This window comes from Lipotes vexillifer, unplaced genomic scaffold (assembly GCF_000442215.2).
Source record: "Lipotes vexillifer unplaced genomic scaffold, Lipotes_vexillifer_v1.1 scaffold367, whole genome shotgun sequence".
Taxonomy (NCBI): Eukaryota; Metazoa; Chordata; class Mammalia; order Artiodactyla; family Lipotidae; genus Lipotes; species Lipotes vexillifer.
In genome coordinates, this window is record NW_006795832.1 from 1,719,069 (window position 1) to 1,738,666 (window position 19,598).

Sequence of the window (19,598 nt, forward strand, 5' to 3'; positions counted from 1 at the left end):
GTTACTTGTTAAGGTTATGCAGACTCATCTTGGTGCTTTGTCTCTAGTGATAAGGGAAGTTATCTTTTTCCTGGAATGGGAGAGGGGAGAGCTCCTTCCCAAGGGAAATAAAGGCCCTGTGTTGAGGCAGATGGGGGAGGGCAGATGGCACTTCCTATATCCATTCCCATTTGCCTTCAGCTCAAAATAATCCTTACACCAAAGTAGAATTTTTTGAGATGACGTATTCTGATCCCCTTCAGCAGCACAAACAGAGCTAAAATGTGCTGGGGTCTAGATTCTAGAAACCTATGCACACATTCCCAAAGCAGGGCTCTCTAAGAGAACATTTTAGTTCTCTGTGCTTTGTATTTGTAAACTTGTCTCTATCAGTTACATGATGTTAATTACAATTAAGTTTATGATTTCAATGTTCAACTAAAACGGTCAAATCTCTGCTATTTTTTGGGGGGAGGGTTGTTTTGTATTTTTTCTAAAATTTTATTATAAAAATTTTTAAACATTCAGAAAATTTGAAGGAGTTTTTCCTTTTAATTTACTGTTAAAAATTACATTTTTTACATTTCATTTTAATGTAAAAATCATGAAATATCTCAAATATTTTTAAAAATAGTTTTGCTTGAACAAATACACCTACGTTAATTAGATTAAAATGTTACCCTGATGAATCTCTGTTCTAGAGCCAGTTGGCCCCAAGAAAGAACCAAGAAGGTAAAAGTTGAACAATATTGACTTCAAATCTGTATAAAGAGCAAGGGAATATTATATATATATATATATATATATATATATATATATATATATATATATATATATATACTCTTATGTGTAAAGAAGTTTGATAGGGTGATCAATAAACCATTTTGAAAAACTAAATAAAATTACATTAGTACTAAATTTTGAGGGGGAAGTAGAATAGAATAAGAATAAATAAATTAAAGAAGAGCTCACACATTTATTTTTTTTAACAGGATATGATAGGGAATTCCCTGGCAGGCCAGTGGTTAGGACTCCACACTCTCCTCTTATTTAACTTCATGAGTAGTTTTAAGACATGAAACTTTTCCACTGAGGAGGAAAAAAATTTCCCCATTGGTAACATTTTAACAGTAGTTTAATAGGAGGGACATAGTTAAGTGGGTTCAAAAAGCAAAATCCAAAATAAGAAAAATGAAAGAACGAAAATCCAACATATTTTGGGTTGGAAAAGCAAATTTGTCACATCCAGACTTACATTGTATTTGGGGGCTATCCTCTCAGTCAGTGGTTTTACTTGAACTCTGAAGGCAAAAAAGAAGAATGGAAGCAGAGGATTAGTTTCCAGTTGACCTCAATTTCAGTAGACTGTGAAATCCAAGGTGTGGGGTCATGTGTTTAAAGAAACAAATAGTTCATTCTAAATACTGAGAAATACCTGATGTTACTACAGACAGCAGTCAAAATAGAAATAGAAAATAGAAAGGATTCTGTAAAATAGAAAGGATTCTGAATGGTACCAGAGATTTAAAACCATCTATGGGACTCAAGCATTCCAGTTGTATGTATTGATATTTCTCCTATTGAAATTAATGACTCCTATCTATTGGAAGTGGATAACCGGATTCATTTTGTCCTAAACACCCCCTAATCCCAAATAAGGTATTGGTCTAGTTTGCCATTACTTGTTTTGACTGATTCTTCAGACACCAAAGGATGATGTATGATTAACTAAAGTACTAAAAGGAAACTATAGTATACTTTAAATACCAACCCTTAACCATTAACCTGAATGCTGGTTAAAAAAAAAGAAAAAAAGACTTCAAGATTTGCCAGTGCACTAAGCCCTATTTAATAGTTTGATTTCAGGGTTGGTTAGCAGCATGAAAATCCATGTGCAGAATTCCTTTCCAGAATTATTGTATTACTATGTTCTATTACAGGTTCACTGAATTTGATGTTTTGAATACAGCATGTATTCAACAGGATGTAACATTGTAGGTGTCAATATCAAGGCATCACAAGTTCTAGCTTGCCTGCAGTACGTAAATCACCTGTGTTCGGACAGCTAAGTAATTTATACTTGTCTGCATTTGTGACTATTCCCATGTATTTTTTTCATGTTTAATTATCCTTCCAATCAAACGTTGCCATTTGTTACATACTATATGTTATTTCTTGAAGCCTTAATTTCTATAACTATGGCCGTCTTTCTTTGGCACCCCAAGTTTGCTGTCTGTTTTGGACTGATGATGTTGGTATGCTTGTGTTTAAAAAAGAAGCCGTATGTCACAGGAGCAAAGTCCGTTTTTATCTCCAGCAGTAATATTCCACGAATATTTATCACATATCAAGTACATTCGCTTAGAATATAGCTTCTTGAAGGTGGGATGTTCACAGCTGGATCTCCGGCACCATTCTTTGCTCGGCACATAGTAAGGGGTGAATAAATATTCATTGACTCACAGTCTTAAATAGAACCTGGGAATACAGTAGTGGAAAATGTTAAGATCCTTGACAGTATGGAGGTTACCTTCTTCATGAGAAGGGCAATTTGCAGTACGAATATCATTGGGTGGCATCTTCACACAGCAGGTCTAGACTGAACTCAAATCCAAGTTTCATTATTTCCTAGCTGGGTGACCTTGGGAAAATTACTTTGTCTCTCTGTGCCTCAGGTTTTTTAATCTGTTATATGTTGTAAGGATTAAATGAATTAATAGAAATAGCATATTTAGAACAATGCCCAGAACAGAAATAGACTCACATAGAAAACAAATTTATGGTTACCAAAAGGGCAAGGATGGGAAGGAGAGATAAATTAGGAGTTTGGGATTAACATATACATGGTACTATATATAAAATAGATAAACAGCAAGGACCTACTGTATAGCACAAGGAACTATATTCAATATCTTATAATAACCTGTAATGGAAAAGAATCTGAAAAAGAGCATATATATATATGTGAGTCACTTTGCTGTATACATGAAACTGATACAACATTGTAATCAACTATACCTCAATTTTACAGGTTTGTTTTTTTTTTTTTTGGCCACACCACGTGGCATGTAGGATCTTAGTTCCCAGACCAGGGATCAAACCTGCACCCCCTGCATTGGAAGCATGGAGTCTTAACCACTGGACCGCCAGGGATGTCCCTATACATCAATTAAAAGAAAACCAAAAAACGATGCCTGGCACATGAATGTTCAGTAACTCTAAGCTATTACTTTTAGGTATAACTCGATACTTCCTTTACTTGATCTTGTCTTCCTTTGCTTCTATCTTTTACTCTCCCTCCTTCTTTCCTTCTGCCTCACTTTTTTCTTCTCCCTTTACCCTTCCCCATTCTCCTTTACTATAATCCTGGCAGGGACTCTCACAAACATTACTGAAACCATCACACATGAAGGGGCCTATAGAAATGCTGGCGAGTCAACCATATGTCTGGGGACATTGGGAGCAGCTCAGCTGAGGCTCTAGGGCAGTGGCTCTCACCTGGGTCTCACCAATGGAAATCACTGGGCAACTTCTGAAAATACTGATGCCTGAGTTCAACCTCCGGGGATCTGATTCACAAGGTCTGGGGTGTAGCCTGGGACTTTGGAGGGTTTTAAGAGTTCCCCAGGTGATTTTTTGTTGTTGTTGTTGTTGTTGTTTTTATGCGGTACGCGGGCCTCTCACTGTTGTGGCCTCTCCCGTTGCGGAGCAACAGGCTCCGGACGCGCAGGCTCAGCGGCCATGGCTCACGGGCCTAGCCGCTCCGCGGCATGTGGGATCTTCCCGGACCGGGGCACGAACCCGCGTCCCCTGCATCGGCAGGCGGACTCTCGACCACTGCGCCACCAGGGAAGCCCCCCCAGGTGATTTTGATGTGCCAACAATCAGTGTGGTTCTGAAGAATGGATAAGATTTTGATAGACTGGGTTGGGGATTAGGGAGAGGGCAGGAAGAAAAGAATGAGAGCCAGGAGGTCAACAAAAGTGAGTTATTGTGGGAACAACAGGAGAAGAAGGAACTGGCTGAATTCTTCTGCTCTAAGTGTGACTGGTGGACTCACACCCTGGGTTTCACCTGGGAATTTATTAGAAATGCAGACCACTCCCCCCAGACTTACTGCATCAGAATCTGCATTTTCAGAAGCCCCCCAGGTGATTTATACTCACAGTAAGATTTGAGAATCCCAGGCTAGGTCACAGGACAACAACAATGATGGCAACCGCTGAGGTTTGTACATTGTTGTGCAATTTTACATGTTATCATCTCAGCTAAGCCTCCTATCAACCCAGAAGGAAGTATTCGTTATCATTGCCCATTTTTGAAATGAAAAACTGAAACTAAGGAGGGTTTGGCAGTTTGGTCAGCCAGAAAGTAGTGGAGCAGGGATTTGAACCCAAGACTCCTAACTCCAGAGCTCTTGCCCATATTCATATAACATGTCACCACCTCTGAAGGGGGTCTGAAGGGGGTCTATGGGACACCCTGGAGGACGGGGTCTTTGAGATATCCCCAAGTGAAAGCCTAAGCCCTGGACTAGGAACGGCAGGCCTGTGAAAGGGCAAGAACCTCCCCACCCCTTGCCAGAGCCCTAGGGGGCAACCCCAGGGGGCTTGCTCTCTCGTCACCCCTGGGCTTTCACTCCAGGTTTCTAATTAGTTAGAAGAACTTCTTAGAGGAAAAGTTCTAGGAAAATGACAACAACAAAAGATAATACCCCCGTACAAATGGAATGCCTAGTCACTCAGACGTAAAATAAAAATCAAACACACACTAAAAGGACATGCCTATTAGTATAACACAAAATAAATGTCTTCCAAATATTTCCCTCTCTTCACTTCCTATTTACTTTCCTATCTCTTCCCTCCTATCTCTGACACACACAGTTGCACATATAGAAGTTACCTTGACACAGGATTCTAGAAAGAGGAGCAAGATGCAAAATAAACGAAGTCAAATTAGCAAAAGAAGAAAGACTAGGAGGCAGGCAACACGTGAAAGAACCTGTGTGATATCAAATATTTCTAATACATTAAAATTGTTTTACCTAAAGTTTCCGTGAAATCATTTTTACTTAAAAATGATGAGGGAAAGGGCTTCCCTCGTGGCGCAGTGGTTGAGAGTCCGCCTGCCGATGCAGGGCACGCGGGTTCGTGCCCCGGTCCAGGAAGATCCCACATGCCGCGGAGCGGCTGGGCCCATGAGCCACGGCCGCTGAGCCTGCGCGTCCAGAGCCTGTGCTCCACAACGGGAGAGGCCACAACAGTGAGAGGCCCGCGTAACGAAAAAAAAATGAGGGAAGGAAGGAAAGGGAAGAGGATAAGAGTTGAGGAATTCCCAAAGGAAAGCAGAGGGGGAGGAGGGCACTAAAAGTAAACTTAAAAAATAACCTAAGTTTTGGCCTAAGCCAGCTATTTTTGTTTGTTTGTTTTGCGGTACGCGTGCCTTTCACCGTTGTGGCCTCTCCCGTTGCAGAGCACAGGCTCCGGATGCACAGGCTCAGCGGCCATGGCTCACGGGCCCAGCCGCTCCGCGGCATGTGGGATCTTCCGGGACCGGGGCACGAACCCGCGTCCCCTGCATCGGCAGGCGGACTCTCAACCACTGCGCCACCAGGGAAGCCCGTAAGCCAGCTATTTTTGAACAATGCAAAATATGGCTTGAGAAAAAGCAGCTCTGCTAACCATGGTCATATGTCACCGACGTGGTATAAGTCACCAGCACAATGCTAGGTCCTGTTACATGCTGGGGTACTTGGAAGGTTATCCGAGGATAATCCTGGGAAGTTCCCTAGGAATGCATGGTCCAGGCTGCATCCAGCTGTGTCAGGATGCTCGATTCCGATGTCGGTTGTCTGGAAGTCTAACCTGCTTTTGCAGTGGACCAAATAGGCCTTCCCTTCCTGTTGTCCTCACTGTAGCCAGTGGGGTCCAGTAGCATGAAATCCTCAATATGCCTTGTATTTTTTCACCTCTAGCCTTTGCTTTTCATTCTTCCTTCCTGATATATCTTCCCCAATAGATCCCTTCTTTTGAATCCTACAGTCTTTATAAGCCAGCTGTAGCTCCACCTCTTCTGTGGAGCCTCTGTAACCTTAATCTTATGTGATCTTCACTTCCTATGAATTAGGACAAGTAGATGAGACTCTTACCTACCCTGGCCCCTTTGTCATCCTTTTATTTCTCTTTTAATTTTTACTGGAGTATAGTTGATTTACAATGTTGTATTTCTGCTGTACAGCACAGTGAATCAGTTATACATACATATATATCTCCACTCTTTTTTAGATTCTTTTCCCATAGAGGCCATTACAGAGTATTAAGTAGAGTTCCCTGTGCTCTACAGTAGGTCCTTATTAGTTATCTATTTTATATATAGTAGTGTGTATATGTCAATACCCATCTTCCAATTTATCCCTCCCCCCCTTACCCCCTGGTAACCATAAGTTTGTTTTCTACCTCTGTAACTCTATTTCTGTTTTGTAGATAAGTTCATTGTACCCTTTTTTTAGATTCCACATATAAATGGGTATGTCCTGACCAACCCTCAGGTGCTTGATGGGTTATTTAATGTCATCTGCCTCAGTCCTCTTGTCTGTAAATTGGGAATAATACTATATTCTCAAAACGTTGTTGTAAGGATCTAATGAGTTACTGGAAGTAAAGTGCTTAATACATTGCGATGCACCTAGTAAAAGCTGTGTAAGCGTTATCCATGAATCTGACTACCTTTGCTGAAACAAACCCAAACTGACATTAGCTGTTGTTGCAGAATTGGGACAAAGGTTCCAAAGTATCCTTGTGAGTCTATAACAAGCAGTGCATTATCAAATGCAGCATACATATAAAAGACTGTGCATATTGCATACACACAGTGTAAAGAGGACACAATAAACACACAAGCAAGTGCATGCACACACACACACATCCACCTTAAGATACAGAACTTCACCCGTGCATTTAAAACTCCAGTGGGATCGACCACGACTGTATTCCCTTCCCACAGTCTCCTCACCACCAAATGCAATCCGGAATTTTATGGTTATCATTTCCTTATTTTTCTCTATAGGTTTGATCTACACAGTTATTTCTAAACAAACAAATGTATGTGTGTATATATATATATACATTTATACATATATTAGTTTTGCCTATTTTTGAACTCAGTGTAAACGGAATCTTACTGTATGAATTTTCTGTGACTTGCTTTTTTCACTCTACGTGTGTTTTTTTAAGTCATCCCTATTAATTGTAAAGCTGTAGTCTCTTCATTTTCATTACTGTATAATATCCCATCCTAATGTAATAAAATTTATTTTTTCATCCTTCCGTAAAGTATATGTGGGGATTTTCAGTTTTTACTATTAGAAACAGTACTGCTGTGAATATATGTTTCTACAGTTGTCCTGGTACACGTGTGTCAGGGTCTCTGTAAGGAGTATCCTAGGTGTGGAATTGTCATGGCTGTGCATGTTTATCTTGATTAGGAAATGCTAACATTTCCAACGTTCACATTGGAAAACAGTTTATGTTCTCTCCAGCAGGTTATGAGAGTTTGGGTTTCTCTTCATCTTCACCAACATTTGATGCTGTCAGACTTAATTTTCGATGGTCTGGGACCCACTTTTAATTTTGCCAAAATGATTCATGTGAAGTCATACCTGAATTTGGATTAATAATTCTTTCTGATTAATAATGGTGTTGGACATGTTTGTGCATGTTTATGGACTGTTTATGTTCCCTCTTCTGTGAAGTGACTGGTCATATCTGTCATTTATTCTTTTGTCTTTTCCTTTTTGATTCTCAGGGTACTAATTCTCTGTTCGTTTTGTGTGTTGCACGTATCATATTACAGCTTATGACTTATCTCTTCATTCTCTTTATGGTATCTATAGGAAAGAGAAAATTTTCATTTGAATATGGTAGAATATATCAATTTTTTTCATGTATAATCTGTGCTGTTGCATCTTGTTTAAGATAGCCTTCCCTACTAAGGTCATAAAGATACACTCTTAAATTTTCTTCTAAAATTTAAAAATTGTGTCTTGTTCCTTTGAGTCCTTAGTGCATTTGGCATTGATCCTTTGTAAGACATGAGATGGAGAAACTTTGCATTATTTTCTATATGGATGACCAATTGACTCAGCACTATTGATTGAATAGACCATCCTTTCCCCAGGGTTCTACAATGCCGGCTCTGTCATATACAAGGTTTCCATATCTGCAGGTCTATTCTAGGTTCTTTGTTGTTCCATTGGTCTGTTGTCCATCTCTATACCAACAACACAGTGCTTCATTACTATAGCTTTATATCATATGTCTTGAAATCTACACCAGCATGTTCCCTGCCTGGTCCTTTTTTTTTTTTCCGGATTTTTAGAATTTTATTTATTTTTTTATACAGCAGGTTCTTATTAGTCCTTAGTCCCTGGTCCTTTTATTCAGATCTGTTTTGGCTACTGTGGGCTTATTACACTTCCATGTACATTTTAGAATGATGCTTCTCACTTACTGTAGTTCTTGGTCATCCCTGGTGCGTATTGCTCCTGTCTTACCGCTAAAAGCACATTCTCAGCTCTCACTCCCAGGCCTCAAATGTCAGGCCATAGTGTGGGGTGAACATCCACGATTTGTAGGATCCTGGTGAAAGTCATTGAGAGGTTTCAGAGTCAAGACACAGCATTGCCCCTGTTGTCTATTTGAAGACTATAAACTTGTTTAAAGTAAAACTCAAGACCCTTGCACTAGAGATGGTTCTTGACTCAATCAGTATATCCTTGGCCATTCATAAACAACCTGTTTCCGTCAAACTTTTTGGTTTGACATTTAGAAACTTGTAAACACTATAATTACTTCCTTTCATCGTGACCCAGCTTGGCTTCCTCCAAAGCAAATTGAGGTCACAGTGCTATTCTCTGGGTGCTGTGCAAATTAGGTTTGTTAGAATTTCTTAAGTAGCTACAGTGTTGTCGGAAACACAAACTAGAATTAAATTAAAAGAGACCATATGTTATAGGAATATGGAAACCCAGAGAAGGTCCTTAGCCAGCCCAAAATCACACAGTCTAAAAAATAACTCAAGTCTTCTTGCTCTCTGTTTAGTTCCAATCCTTTCTATTTTATACCAGGACCAACAAACTCTTTTTGGAGAGTCAGAAAGTAAATGTTTTAAGCAACTGATCTCCTGGAAAGGCTGATAATGTTTTTACATCTTTAGATTCTTAGCTCGAGGGTCATATACAAAAACAGGTGGTAGACCCGGTTTGTCCTGCAGGCTGTATTTCTACCCCTGCTCTAAAACCACACCTATGAGATGTAAATTCTTGTTTCAGTCTTTTGGTGATAAGAGGCATATGAAAATAAAGGTAGAGCCCCAATGGGACAAGAGTCTGGTTGCATTTTACAAGCAACCACAGATGAAAATATGTTCCTGGAAAGAAACTAACTCTATATTATTTGAGAATCAGTTCTGAAGATGACTTGAGTAAATTCGATTCTGGTTCATTATACTTTCCACATATTGAGAAATCTGCATGCTTTGGGGACTCTTAGGTACCAAACCACAAAATCAAGAATGGTAATTGATGTGAAAATTCTTGATAACCTGGAAAAACACAATGTCTTAGGTATTATAATCCCTTAAATATGCACACTTGGAAAGCATATCAGACATGCCATTAATATTTCCAATGTTCTATCAGAGAAGGCTTCTTTGATGGGGATTTTGTCATTCGCATCTTCTCTGGTTTAGACATATGCCGTTTGTCTCATACATTTTAAAGGAAGTTGCATTTTCATGACAGCTTAGCATCCAAACCTTTTTTCTCTGTTTCTTTCTCTAAAGCCAGATGACTATAGAGTGTGTTCAGAACTGTGTCTTTTTTCGGTTTTTATTCCATAAGCCAGAGCCAGTAAAACACATTACAATCCTAAAGCTAGCTCCCGGTATACAACTGGCTTTCCATTCTTCAAATGCCTATTCATTACGAATTATAGGCACTGGCTGTATAAAGTGGGAAATGTGGCAAACATCTGTGTGTAGAGAACTTGAGCATCAGTGCCGAGCCCTTTGAAATATGGTCATGGACATTGTTAGCTCCCTTCTCGTTATGTAGCACCCCATATTCTGAAGAGCTTTCTTGTAAACCCATAGAGCTCTGCAGTCTGGGCGTCTGCTTTAATAACCTCTTATCACATCATTACCCAAGGGCACTATTTACCCACTCCACAAAAATGAAAAGCATGTGCGAAAATATTTGTTTTCAGACTGACTCATTCTTGAATGTATGAAACTTGTATTCGAATTTTTGGGTTTGTTGTTGTTGTTTAGTTGTCTTAGAACGTAGGACTGAAATGAAAAATTAACATAAGCTGAACCTAAAACATAGACATTTCTCAGCAATGAGTTTTTTTTTTATATTTGTGGGTAAGTCAACAGCCTACCATTCCCTCATAATCATTTTTTTTTTTGAAAAAAAAGGAAAATTGTTATTATTGTTTCTTTTCCAGATTAGGAAGTAATGTACATGCAAAAGTTTTAAAACAATTAAAGAAAGTAAAAAGTCAAATATGAAAGGCATATTTGAAAGGCATATCCCACCATCAGTGATAATCATTTTTAACCATTTCATGTATATACTTCCAGAATTTCTACACATATGCATATATGTTTCATACAAAAACGTGAAATATGACCATGCTGTTTAGCAATTTATTTTCTTCACTTAATGTCATATCTTCTCTCCGAGGTAATACATATGGATCTGCCTTGTCTTTTTATGTGTCTCCATAATACTCCACTGTACTGATATGCTGTAATGCATGTAACCAACCCCCTTTGAAATCTTGTGTCTTTTATGGGCAGATTTATACTCCCTCAGTTTTTCCTAGCTTCATGTAGGCAGGTATGCTTTTTGTGATCTTGGCTTTCAATGACAGATGTTTGTACTACTCTTCTGTTATTAAAATTTTAATTATGATAAAGCAAATAAGAGAGTGTTTACATGTTACAACATGGATGAACCTTGAGGACATTATGCTAAGTGAAATAAGTCAGTCACAAAAAGACAAATCATTTGTACGTCCACTTATATAGGGTCCCTAGAATTGTCAACTTCATAGTGACAGAAAAAATGATGGCTGTCAGGGGCTGGGGTGGGGGGACAGGGAGCTGTTGTTTGATGGGTATAGCTTTCCAATTTTGCAAGATAAAAAGAATTCTGAAGATTGATTGCTCTATGTGAATGCACTTAACGCTACTGAACTGACACTTAAAAATGGTTAAAATGGTAAATTTTATGTTACGTATACTGTACCACAACCAAACATTTTTAGAAATAAGAGGATATGTAAAATATGACTGTATACATTTTATTTAATAAAAATGTAACCTTTACTTATTAGTTATATAAACACCACCCTTACCTAGCAATTTCAATTATCTAGAAGATAATAAAAAACCTGGACAAGACTGCAAATCTCCTGAACTTTGTTTACAGCTGAGGCCTTCAGACTTTACCCAGAGTCTTTTTATTCTGAATTTGTAAGCAATTCTACCAAACTCTAGTTACCTGATTTCTTAATAACACATATGAAACAATTAGAAATGCAGCAAGAAATACAGACAGCTACAGGCAGCAAACCAACAGCAGAAAGAAGGAAAGGTGGAATGCCAAAACCACACAAAAAAATCCTTCCTCAAAAAAAAGAGGATATTTAACAACTGAAGCCATATACTATGTTGTAGTCAAATGATATAGATGCAAACCTCTCTATACATGTAATACCATCAATCAACAAATATTTCTTAATTATCAGTGACTTGCCAAGAATCCATTAGGATATGAAAATGTTGACAGTGACAGCAATAGTGTTTAGAGAAGGAAGATTATGCCACTTAAAATCTATTTACAAAGGCAGAGGAGTGTGTAATACAATGACAGATGATCAAAGTTTGGGCACTTCAAGGCATAAACTCCAGTTATCTAGAAATTAGACTTAGAATATTTCATGTTTCCCAACAACCCTGGGTCAAAATGAGACTTTCTTTAATCATCGTAGGTGGATTAGTGACGTGACTTGCTACCTCACCCACTTTGCTTCTTTTGTAACGGAGCAATTCGTAAGCATGGTACTCATCTCACCAAGCAGCCTGGGTGCAGGTTGTGAAGGCATAGTTGCTAGTTTTAAACATTTGCAACAGGGTGTCTTGATTTTAACCACATTGTTTTCTTGGCTGTAGCCCTGTTGTATTTGTGCCAAGAACCACAGTTTATAGATTTGGGCTGTAGAAAAAGCTGATATCAGACAGAAAAAAAATAATACTTGTTGTACACTACATTACTACATGACGGTGAATTCTTGGGGCTTTCCTCCCTTTTTCCGGGGAAGCTGTAAATTGTGAAAAATTATCAATATGTCATCTAGCAGTGTATTTACCATGCGAAGATTCAGAAATGAAACTTGTGGTTTCAGCAACTGAATTCAATAGCAGAATCATTGTTCAAGAAAAGTGTGCTTGGGGCTTCCCTGGTGGCGCAGTGGTTGAGAGTCCGCCTGCCGATGCAGGGTACACGGGTTCGTGCCCCGGTCCGGAATGATCCCACATGCCGCCGAGGGGCTGGGCCCGTGAGCCATGGCCGCTGAGCCTGCGTGCCCGGAGCCTGTGCTCCGCAACGGGAGAAGCCACAACAGTGAGAGGCCCGCGCACGGCAAAAAAAAAAAAGAAAAGAAAAGTGTGCTTGTAAAAAAGACTTGATCAGTGCAGTCTCCGATGGGACCTCAGTATTTTTCTTTAGAGATGACGTATTAAAATTTGGAGGCTTAGGGACTTCCCTGGCGGTCCAGTGGTTGGGACTTAACCTTCCAATTCTGGGGGTGCGGGTTTGATCCCTGGTCAGGGTGCTAAGATCCCACATGCCTCGCGGCCAAAAGGCCAAAACAAAACAGAAACAGTATTGTAACAAATTCAATAAAAACTTTAAAAATGATCCACATCAAAAAAAATGTTTAAAAAAATATTTGGAGGCCTTCGAGTTAGACATTATTTTGGACATTACTGGCTTTGCTTGCTCCGCTGGGCAACGTGTTTCTGCAAACAAGACTGTGCTTACCGAAGGGCAGGAGATGCTCTCAGGGCTGCTGTGATAGCCACATTCATACATTAAAATACACATTCAGGGCTTCCCTGGTGGCGCAGTGGTTGAGAGTCCACCTGCCGATGTGGGGGACACAGGTTCATGCCCCAGTCCGGGAGGATCCCGCGTGTCGCGGAGCGGCTGGGTCCGTGGGCCGTGGCCGCTGGGCCTGCGCGTCCAGAGCCTGTGCTCCGTGGCGGGAGAGGCCCGCATACCGCAAAAAGAAAAAAAGAAAGAAAGAAAAATACACATTCAAACTCCCAGAGTAAATGACTTTTGAAAAACCTGAATGTGACTGAATAGCAACATTGTATAATGACTATAGCACAGCCCATGACACTGCAGCTCTCATGAACCCTGACGGCCAAAGTCCTATTAACAGACAGCCGCACCGTTTTACTTGTCTGCATATATATATATACATACATGTTGTGTATAAATTGTGTGTGTGTGTATATATATATATATATATATATATATACATTATATACATAATTATTTTGAATTTGCCAGAATAGCTAAACCCCTTTTAGGGTTCTCTAAATACAATCACACATTTGAAAAGATGTCATGTAAAAACACTGCCTTTCTTATTAGGATGTGATACTGATTATATCTCTGTCCTAAGAAAACTAATTTAAATGCACTTTTGTTGTTCTTTCTGTAGTCTTCATTCCAAAACTAACAGTGAAGCAAGCTATCTAGATGCCTGCTCTGAACAAGCAAACTTTATTTCGGCAACAACACAAAGATATTTTTAATAGTAAGAGAAAAGCAAAGCAAACATTAGGAATTCCTGGTGTGCAAATAGAATCATCTCAGAGAGCTCCAAAACGTATCTGATGCTTAACAGTTAGAAATTTAGTGATCCAAATTTCAATTGTTTGCATTCTAAATTATGTTATTTTTGCCTACTTGTATTTCTTATTCTGAAATACAGAATTAACTTTAAAAATTCGTTTATCATATCCTTCTGTATTCCTGCAAAACAGATATCACCATTATGCAGAATTTCTCTTCTTCTAATCAAAAATGAAATAGCATAGAATGAAATCTCTGTCCTCTGACCCAGCTTTTCTCTCATCTTTGCCTTTTCCTCTTACTGTGCTTTCCAGCTCATGCGTTTATTCTTCTCTTAGTGCCTCTCCTATTTATAATACTACACTCTGCCAGCTAATGGATTTTTTTTTCCCCAGTGCTAATCCTAAGGACTCTGGTTAATTCTCCCGTGGCTTTCTCATTTATCTGCTCCTACGATTTTATTTACTTGGCATTAGTCATGTGGATGAGAAGAGATATTCAGTCAATCATTTAAATGTCTAAAATATCCATGTTTGTTTTTCCAGAGACATAGCTTACACTTCCTTTTTTTTTTTAAGATGTTGGGGGTAGGAGTTCATTAATTAATTTATTTATTTTTGCTGTGTTGGGTCTTCGTTTCTGCGCGTAGGGCTTTCTCTAGTTATGGCGAGCGGGGGCCACTCTTCATCACAGTGCGCTGGCCTCTCAGTATCGCGGACTCTCTTGTTGCGGAGCACAGGCTCCAGACGCGCAGGCTCAGTAGTTGTGGCTCACGGGCCTAGTTGCTCCGCAGCATGTGGGATCCTCCCAGGCCAGGGCTCGAACCCGTGTCCCCTTGCATTAGCAGGCAGATTCTCAACCACTGCGCCACCAGGGAAGCCCTACACTTTCTTACTTACTTTTGTAGGGTGTCTCACTCTAGCTGTCATCATTGTATTCCCATGCTTATCTCTCCATGGTCTGTTTTCAGAGCTGTGAAACATTGTATTACTCTTGATATTTGCCCAGTTTCATTTTTAACCTTCCTTCATCACTATAATTCGAGTTATATATTTTATATAGTTATATAAATTACCCCTACCACCAATTTTATGTACCATCTTCATGTATTTAGCAGCCTGTAATCTGTCTTTCATCCAGTCAACATATATTGAGCATCTACTGTTTGGGATTGTAGCCCCAGAGCCTTCTAGGAGTACCCTATCCTTTGAGGTTTAAAACCACTTGAAATTCTTTGAATGCCGTCTCAAATCCATGCGAAGTCCAAGTTCTGCCCAAGGCTTCTGCAGATTCCCTGGGGTCCGCATTTTCTTGGTAGCTTCTTCTGCTGATTTCCTGTGCTTTGCTAAAGACTGAATCTCCCAAGCATCTCAATTTCCACTTCTCTTGTTCCATTCATGGATCAGAGCAGGACAGAGAGCCACTTGTTCAATTTTCCCCAGAATAAGACAGTCTCATAGAGCAAACTTAACTGAGGATTCAGAGACAGCAAAGGGGACTCCAACTGTATTTATAGCGTGGTATTTCTTACTCTGGGTGGTAGGCAAAGGGGTGTTTGTTTCATTACTCTTTTTACCTTTCCATACATATGGACCACTCCCACCATTTTGGTGTGTCTAGAGGGCCTCGTTTATAAGCAAAGGGGCCCCTTATGTCCTGTGCCACAGCTAAGGAGACAATTTCTCCCCTGGGAGAACGGCTCCTTCCCCCCGAGACCTACCCTGGGAACTGTCCCCACTGCCAGAAACACAGAGACGAGTAAAGTGTGGCTTCCTATGAGAAGGCTTGTCAGGTGATAGAGGAAGACATGTAAACAAATACCTACAATGCAATTAGACATGTAATATGAGAGCAGTTATGCACAAAACAGAGGAGAGAGCCACTAACTACCTAGAGGATTTAGGGAAGTCGTCTTCCAGAAAGAAGTAAACTTTGAACTGCTCCCGAATGAGCAAAACTTAGCCAAGCAAGGTAAGGGGTGGTGAGAAGTGCGCATTCAGGCCAAAGAAGGACCATGTGGAAAAGCACAGGAATAGGAATGAGAGCGAGGGTGAGCGGTGGCCTCTGAGGCTGGGGAAATAGAGGGAACAGAATACAAAGAGCCTCATACATCTTGCTGATGGGTATCGTGCTGAGGAACAAATAATTTTTTTTTTTTTTTTTTTTTTTTTTAAAGATTACCATCACTGGACATCTTAGTTTGCTTTTTATTTATTTATTTATTTTGGCTGTGTTGGGTCTTCGTTTCTGCGCGAGGGCTTTCTCTGGTTGCGGCGAGCGGGGGCCACTCTTCATTGCGCTGCGCAAGCCTCTCACTATCACGGCCTCTCTTGTTGCAGAGCACAGGCTCCAGACGTGCAGGCTCAGTAGTTGTGGCTCACAGGCCTTGTTGCTCCGTGGCATGTGGGATCCTCCCAGACCAGGGTTCGAACCCATGTCCCCTGCATTAGCAGGCAGACTCTCAACCACTATGTCACCAGGGAAGCCCAGGAACAAATAATTTTAATAGGGGAAGTGATATAATGCAATTTGGGGTATCTATTTAGGGTTGGTAATTAATCCAACCATCTTCTATTTTTAAAAATAAATGCTGTTTTCATTATTTCATAAATAGCACAGAGGTTAGTATAATAGTTTTCCAGATGAGTCTTAGTTCCTGCTTCATGCTTGATATGCTAAGCAGATTCTCAAAGTGTGGTCTGGGGAACCCAGTCTTCTGGGCTGCTTGTTTCAAATGCAGATGCTAGGCCCTCAGACTTACTTGTGAGGAAGGGATCCTGGGAAAAGCATGCCTACCTGGAGCTCCAGGTAATTTATAGGTACTAAAAGTTGAGAGCTGTTATCCTAAATTTTAGTTGTAGTACCGTGAAACGAAAGAGAAAGATTTTTCTGAATCACAATTAGATTTGAATTGGTGCTATCAAATAAGGATGCTAATCATAACAAATGCAACAAACCATCCAAAAGATTTATATTATATGTCTTCAAAAGCAAGTTCAGGGTATCAGTTTCTCTTCTTATGCTTTATAGAGAGTTATATTCATGATTTATTGGCTTATATCCAACCCTAATCAAAATGTTAATTGGACAGCATCTACTATCCACTGTTACGGAGAAGACATTTTCATAGGGGTGACCAAGCTAAGCCAGGAATTGTGCCCGAGCGCAATTCAGCCATAAAGAATTCTCCTTCTCTACGGTGAGCTTGCAGGTTTGTGGGCAGGAGAGCTTGTGTGCAGCAGCGTCTCTGTGCATGAAGTTTGCAGTCTCTCCAAAAGGCAGTCAGCTCCTCTAGCCAAGGGAAAATTAGAAGTTCCGGGCCCTAGATAAAATCTGGACCAACCTCAGAATCGGTATGAGATGGATGACCCTAAGGCCTCTTGCAGTCTTAATATTCCGTGATTTATAACAAGGGAGAACGTAGGTCTCCACTACCAGCAACTGAGCTCTCGGGCAACCTCCAGATTTATTTTTGTCTCAGAGAATTGTCAGCTTGAGGTTTCTTAATCATGTGTCTGAATCATTTTTCTTAAAATTTTCCTGTGTTTATTCTGACTGTATTTTTTTTCTACCGGGAAGTCGGAACTAAATTGGTAGTTTTCCAAATTGAAGGAAAACATCACTTAATATGAACTTAGAATGCTTCTTTGTTTGAGAATACAATAAATTATAGAACCTTAAATGTAAAGGAACAGGAAATTTTCTGTTTTTGAGGTGAACTCTCTTTTTTATTGTTCTGGGTGAACTTTATTTTTTTACCATTAATTTTTAGCAGCGTAAAGTATGCAGATAGTAAAAATTAATAGTGATAATGATAAAATACTTGTAATATTAAAGACAGAACAAAAACAAAGCCCCTCTCCGAAGTTCCCCTCCACACAGGCAACCACTTTCAATTCTTGTGTCTATTTCTTCCATTTATTCACCTCCATGTTTCTGAAAAACGGGCTTATAGAGTTACTTCTCAGTTTGCCACTTTTGACATTATCTATCGACTTGCAGTTTGGTAGGGGAGGACTCTCCCATGACCCACCTCCCTCCTTTTCCTCAAATCTTCTCAACATGCTTGTATTGTAACTTTTGGTTAAATCAGTAGTGCATGATTTGGGAAATTCTGTCCACTGCTGAGCCACTGCTTTTCATGTTTGTAGACTTTCTTGGACAAACTTTTGTTTTACCCGAAGTCTTCAAATTTCCTACTGTCTCACTCGTCAGACAATTGTCTTGTTTCCTTGGTGTCCCCTTGGGGCCCCAATTCTCTGGTTCCAATCAGGGTCAGGTGTCCCATCGTCATCTGAGACTGTCATTCTGAGTTAGGTCTCTCTCCTGGATCCCATATCTTTCCCTTTTCCTGACCTAATTCTCTTATTTTGGTGGAGCATATCTTCCTGTAGTTTACTCTGAAAGTGTGCCTGGAAGGTAATATTTTTGTTCATTACACATCTGAAAATGTCTGTGTCTTCTCAAACTTATGTATCATTTGGCGAGTATACAGTGTGGGTTGAAAATCAATTTCCCTCAGAATTCTGAAGGCCTCAAGCCATATGTCCCGCGTGATCTTGCTGTTGACACATCCAATGCCTTTTCGACTCCAAGATCTTTGTATGCTACTGTTTCTTGTTGCCTGTTTACTCTTAGGATCTTGGTTCCCAGTGTTCTGTATTGTTATGGTAATGTGCCTCGAAGACATTTCGTAGGCCCTATCAATCTGAAAATTTATTTTTTTCACTTGAGAAAATTGTTTCTTGTCATTATATTTTTAATAATTTCCTCCTTTCTATCTTCTCTCTTTTATCTTTCTGAAACTCTTATTGGACAGACACTGGGCGTCCTGGATTGATGTTCAAACCTTAGCTTTTTTCTTATTCACCTCTCTTCCTTTTGTCCTATTTTCTAGGAAGATTTCCTGAATTTCTCCTTCATCATTTCCATCAAACTTGCAATTTTAGTTGGGCCCCTGTATTATTTATTGCTGCCTAACAAGTCATCCTACAATATTGCACTTTAAGGCATCAAACACTGGTTATCTCATGCGTTTTCTGAGGGTCAGGGATCTGGGAGCAGCTTAGCTGGTTGGTGCTGACTCAGAGTCTCCCATGGAGCTGCAGTCAAGCTATAGACTGGAGCAGTAGTCATCTAAGGCTTGACAGAGTTGGAAGAGAAGCTTGAAAATAGGTCATTCACAGGATCATTCCTCAATATATGGGCCTCTTCCTAAGGCTCCTTGATTTATCAAGGCAGCTGGCTTCCCAAGGCGAGTAATCCAAGAGAGAGAGCAGACGGCACAATGTCTTTTTATGGCTTATTCTCAGAAGTGACATAACATCACATCTGCCTTATTCTATTTGGTTATACAGACCAACCTTGGTTCAGTGTGGGAGGGGACCACATAGGAGCATAGACACCAGGACGAGGTATTACTGGGGCCATCTTGGAGGCTGGCTACCACAGCTCTGTTCCAACTTTTGTTGTTTCTTTTCTCTTTCTCCTCTGTGTGTGCCAAGCTTTTTAGGGCTGCCTTTCTTGGGAGTCCTCCAGGACCCCAATCTAAATAGTGTTAAAATGGTGTTTCTTGGTTCATGCTCCCTATTCTGTACAGGAGCCAGTCTCCCGGGTACCACAGTGGGCTTCAGACTCAGTCCAGCCACCTAAGGCTTCGGCCTCTCCCACTGCTATATGTTGCCAT

At 40.1% G+C, this 19,598-nt stretch overlaps 1 protein-coding gene across 1 annotated transcript in view; it reads left to right on the forward strand.

Annotated features, from left to right (window-relative positions):
• COL4A3 (collagen type IV alpha 3 chain) overlaps nucleotides 1-19,598 on the forward strand; it is a 135,831-nt gene that overhangs the window by 31,468 nt on the left and 84,765 nt on the right. The window lies entirely within an intron of this gene.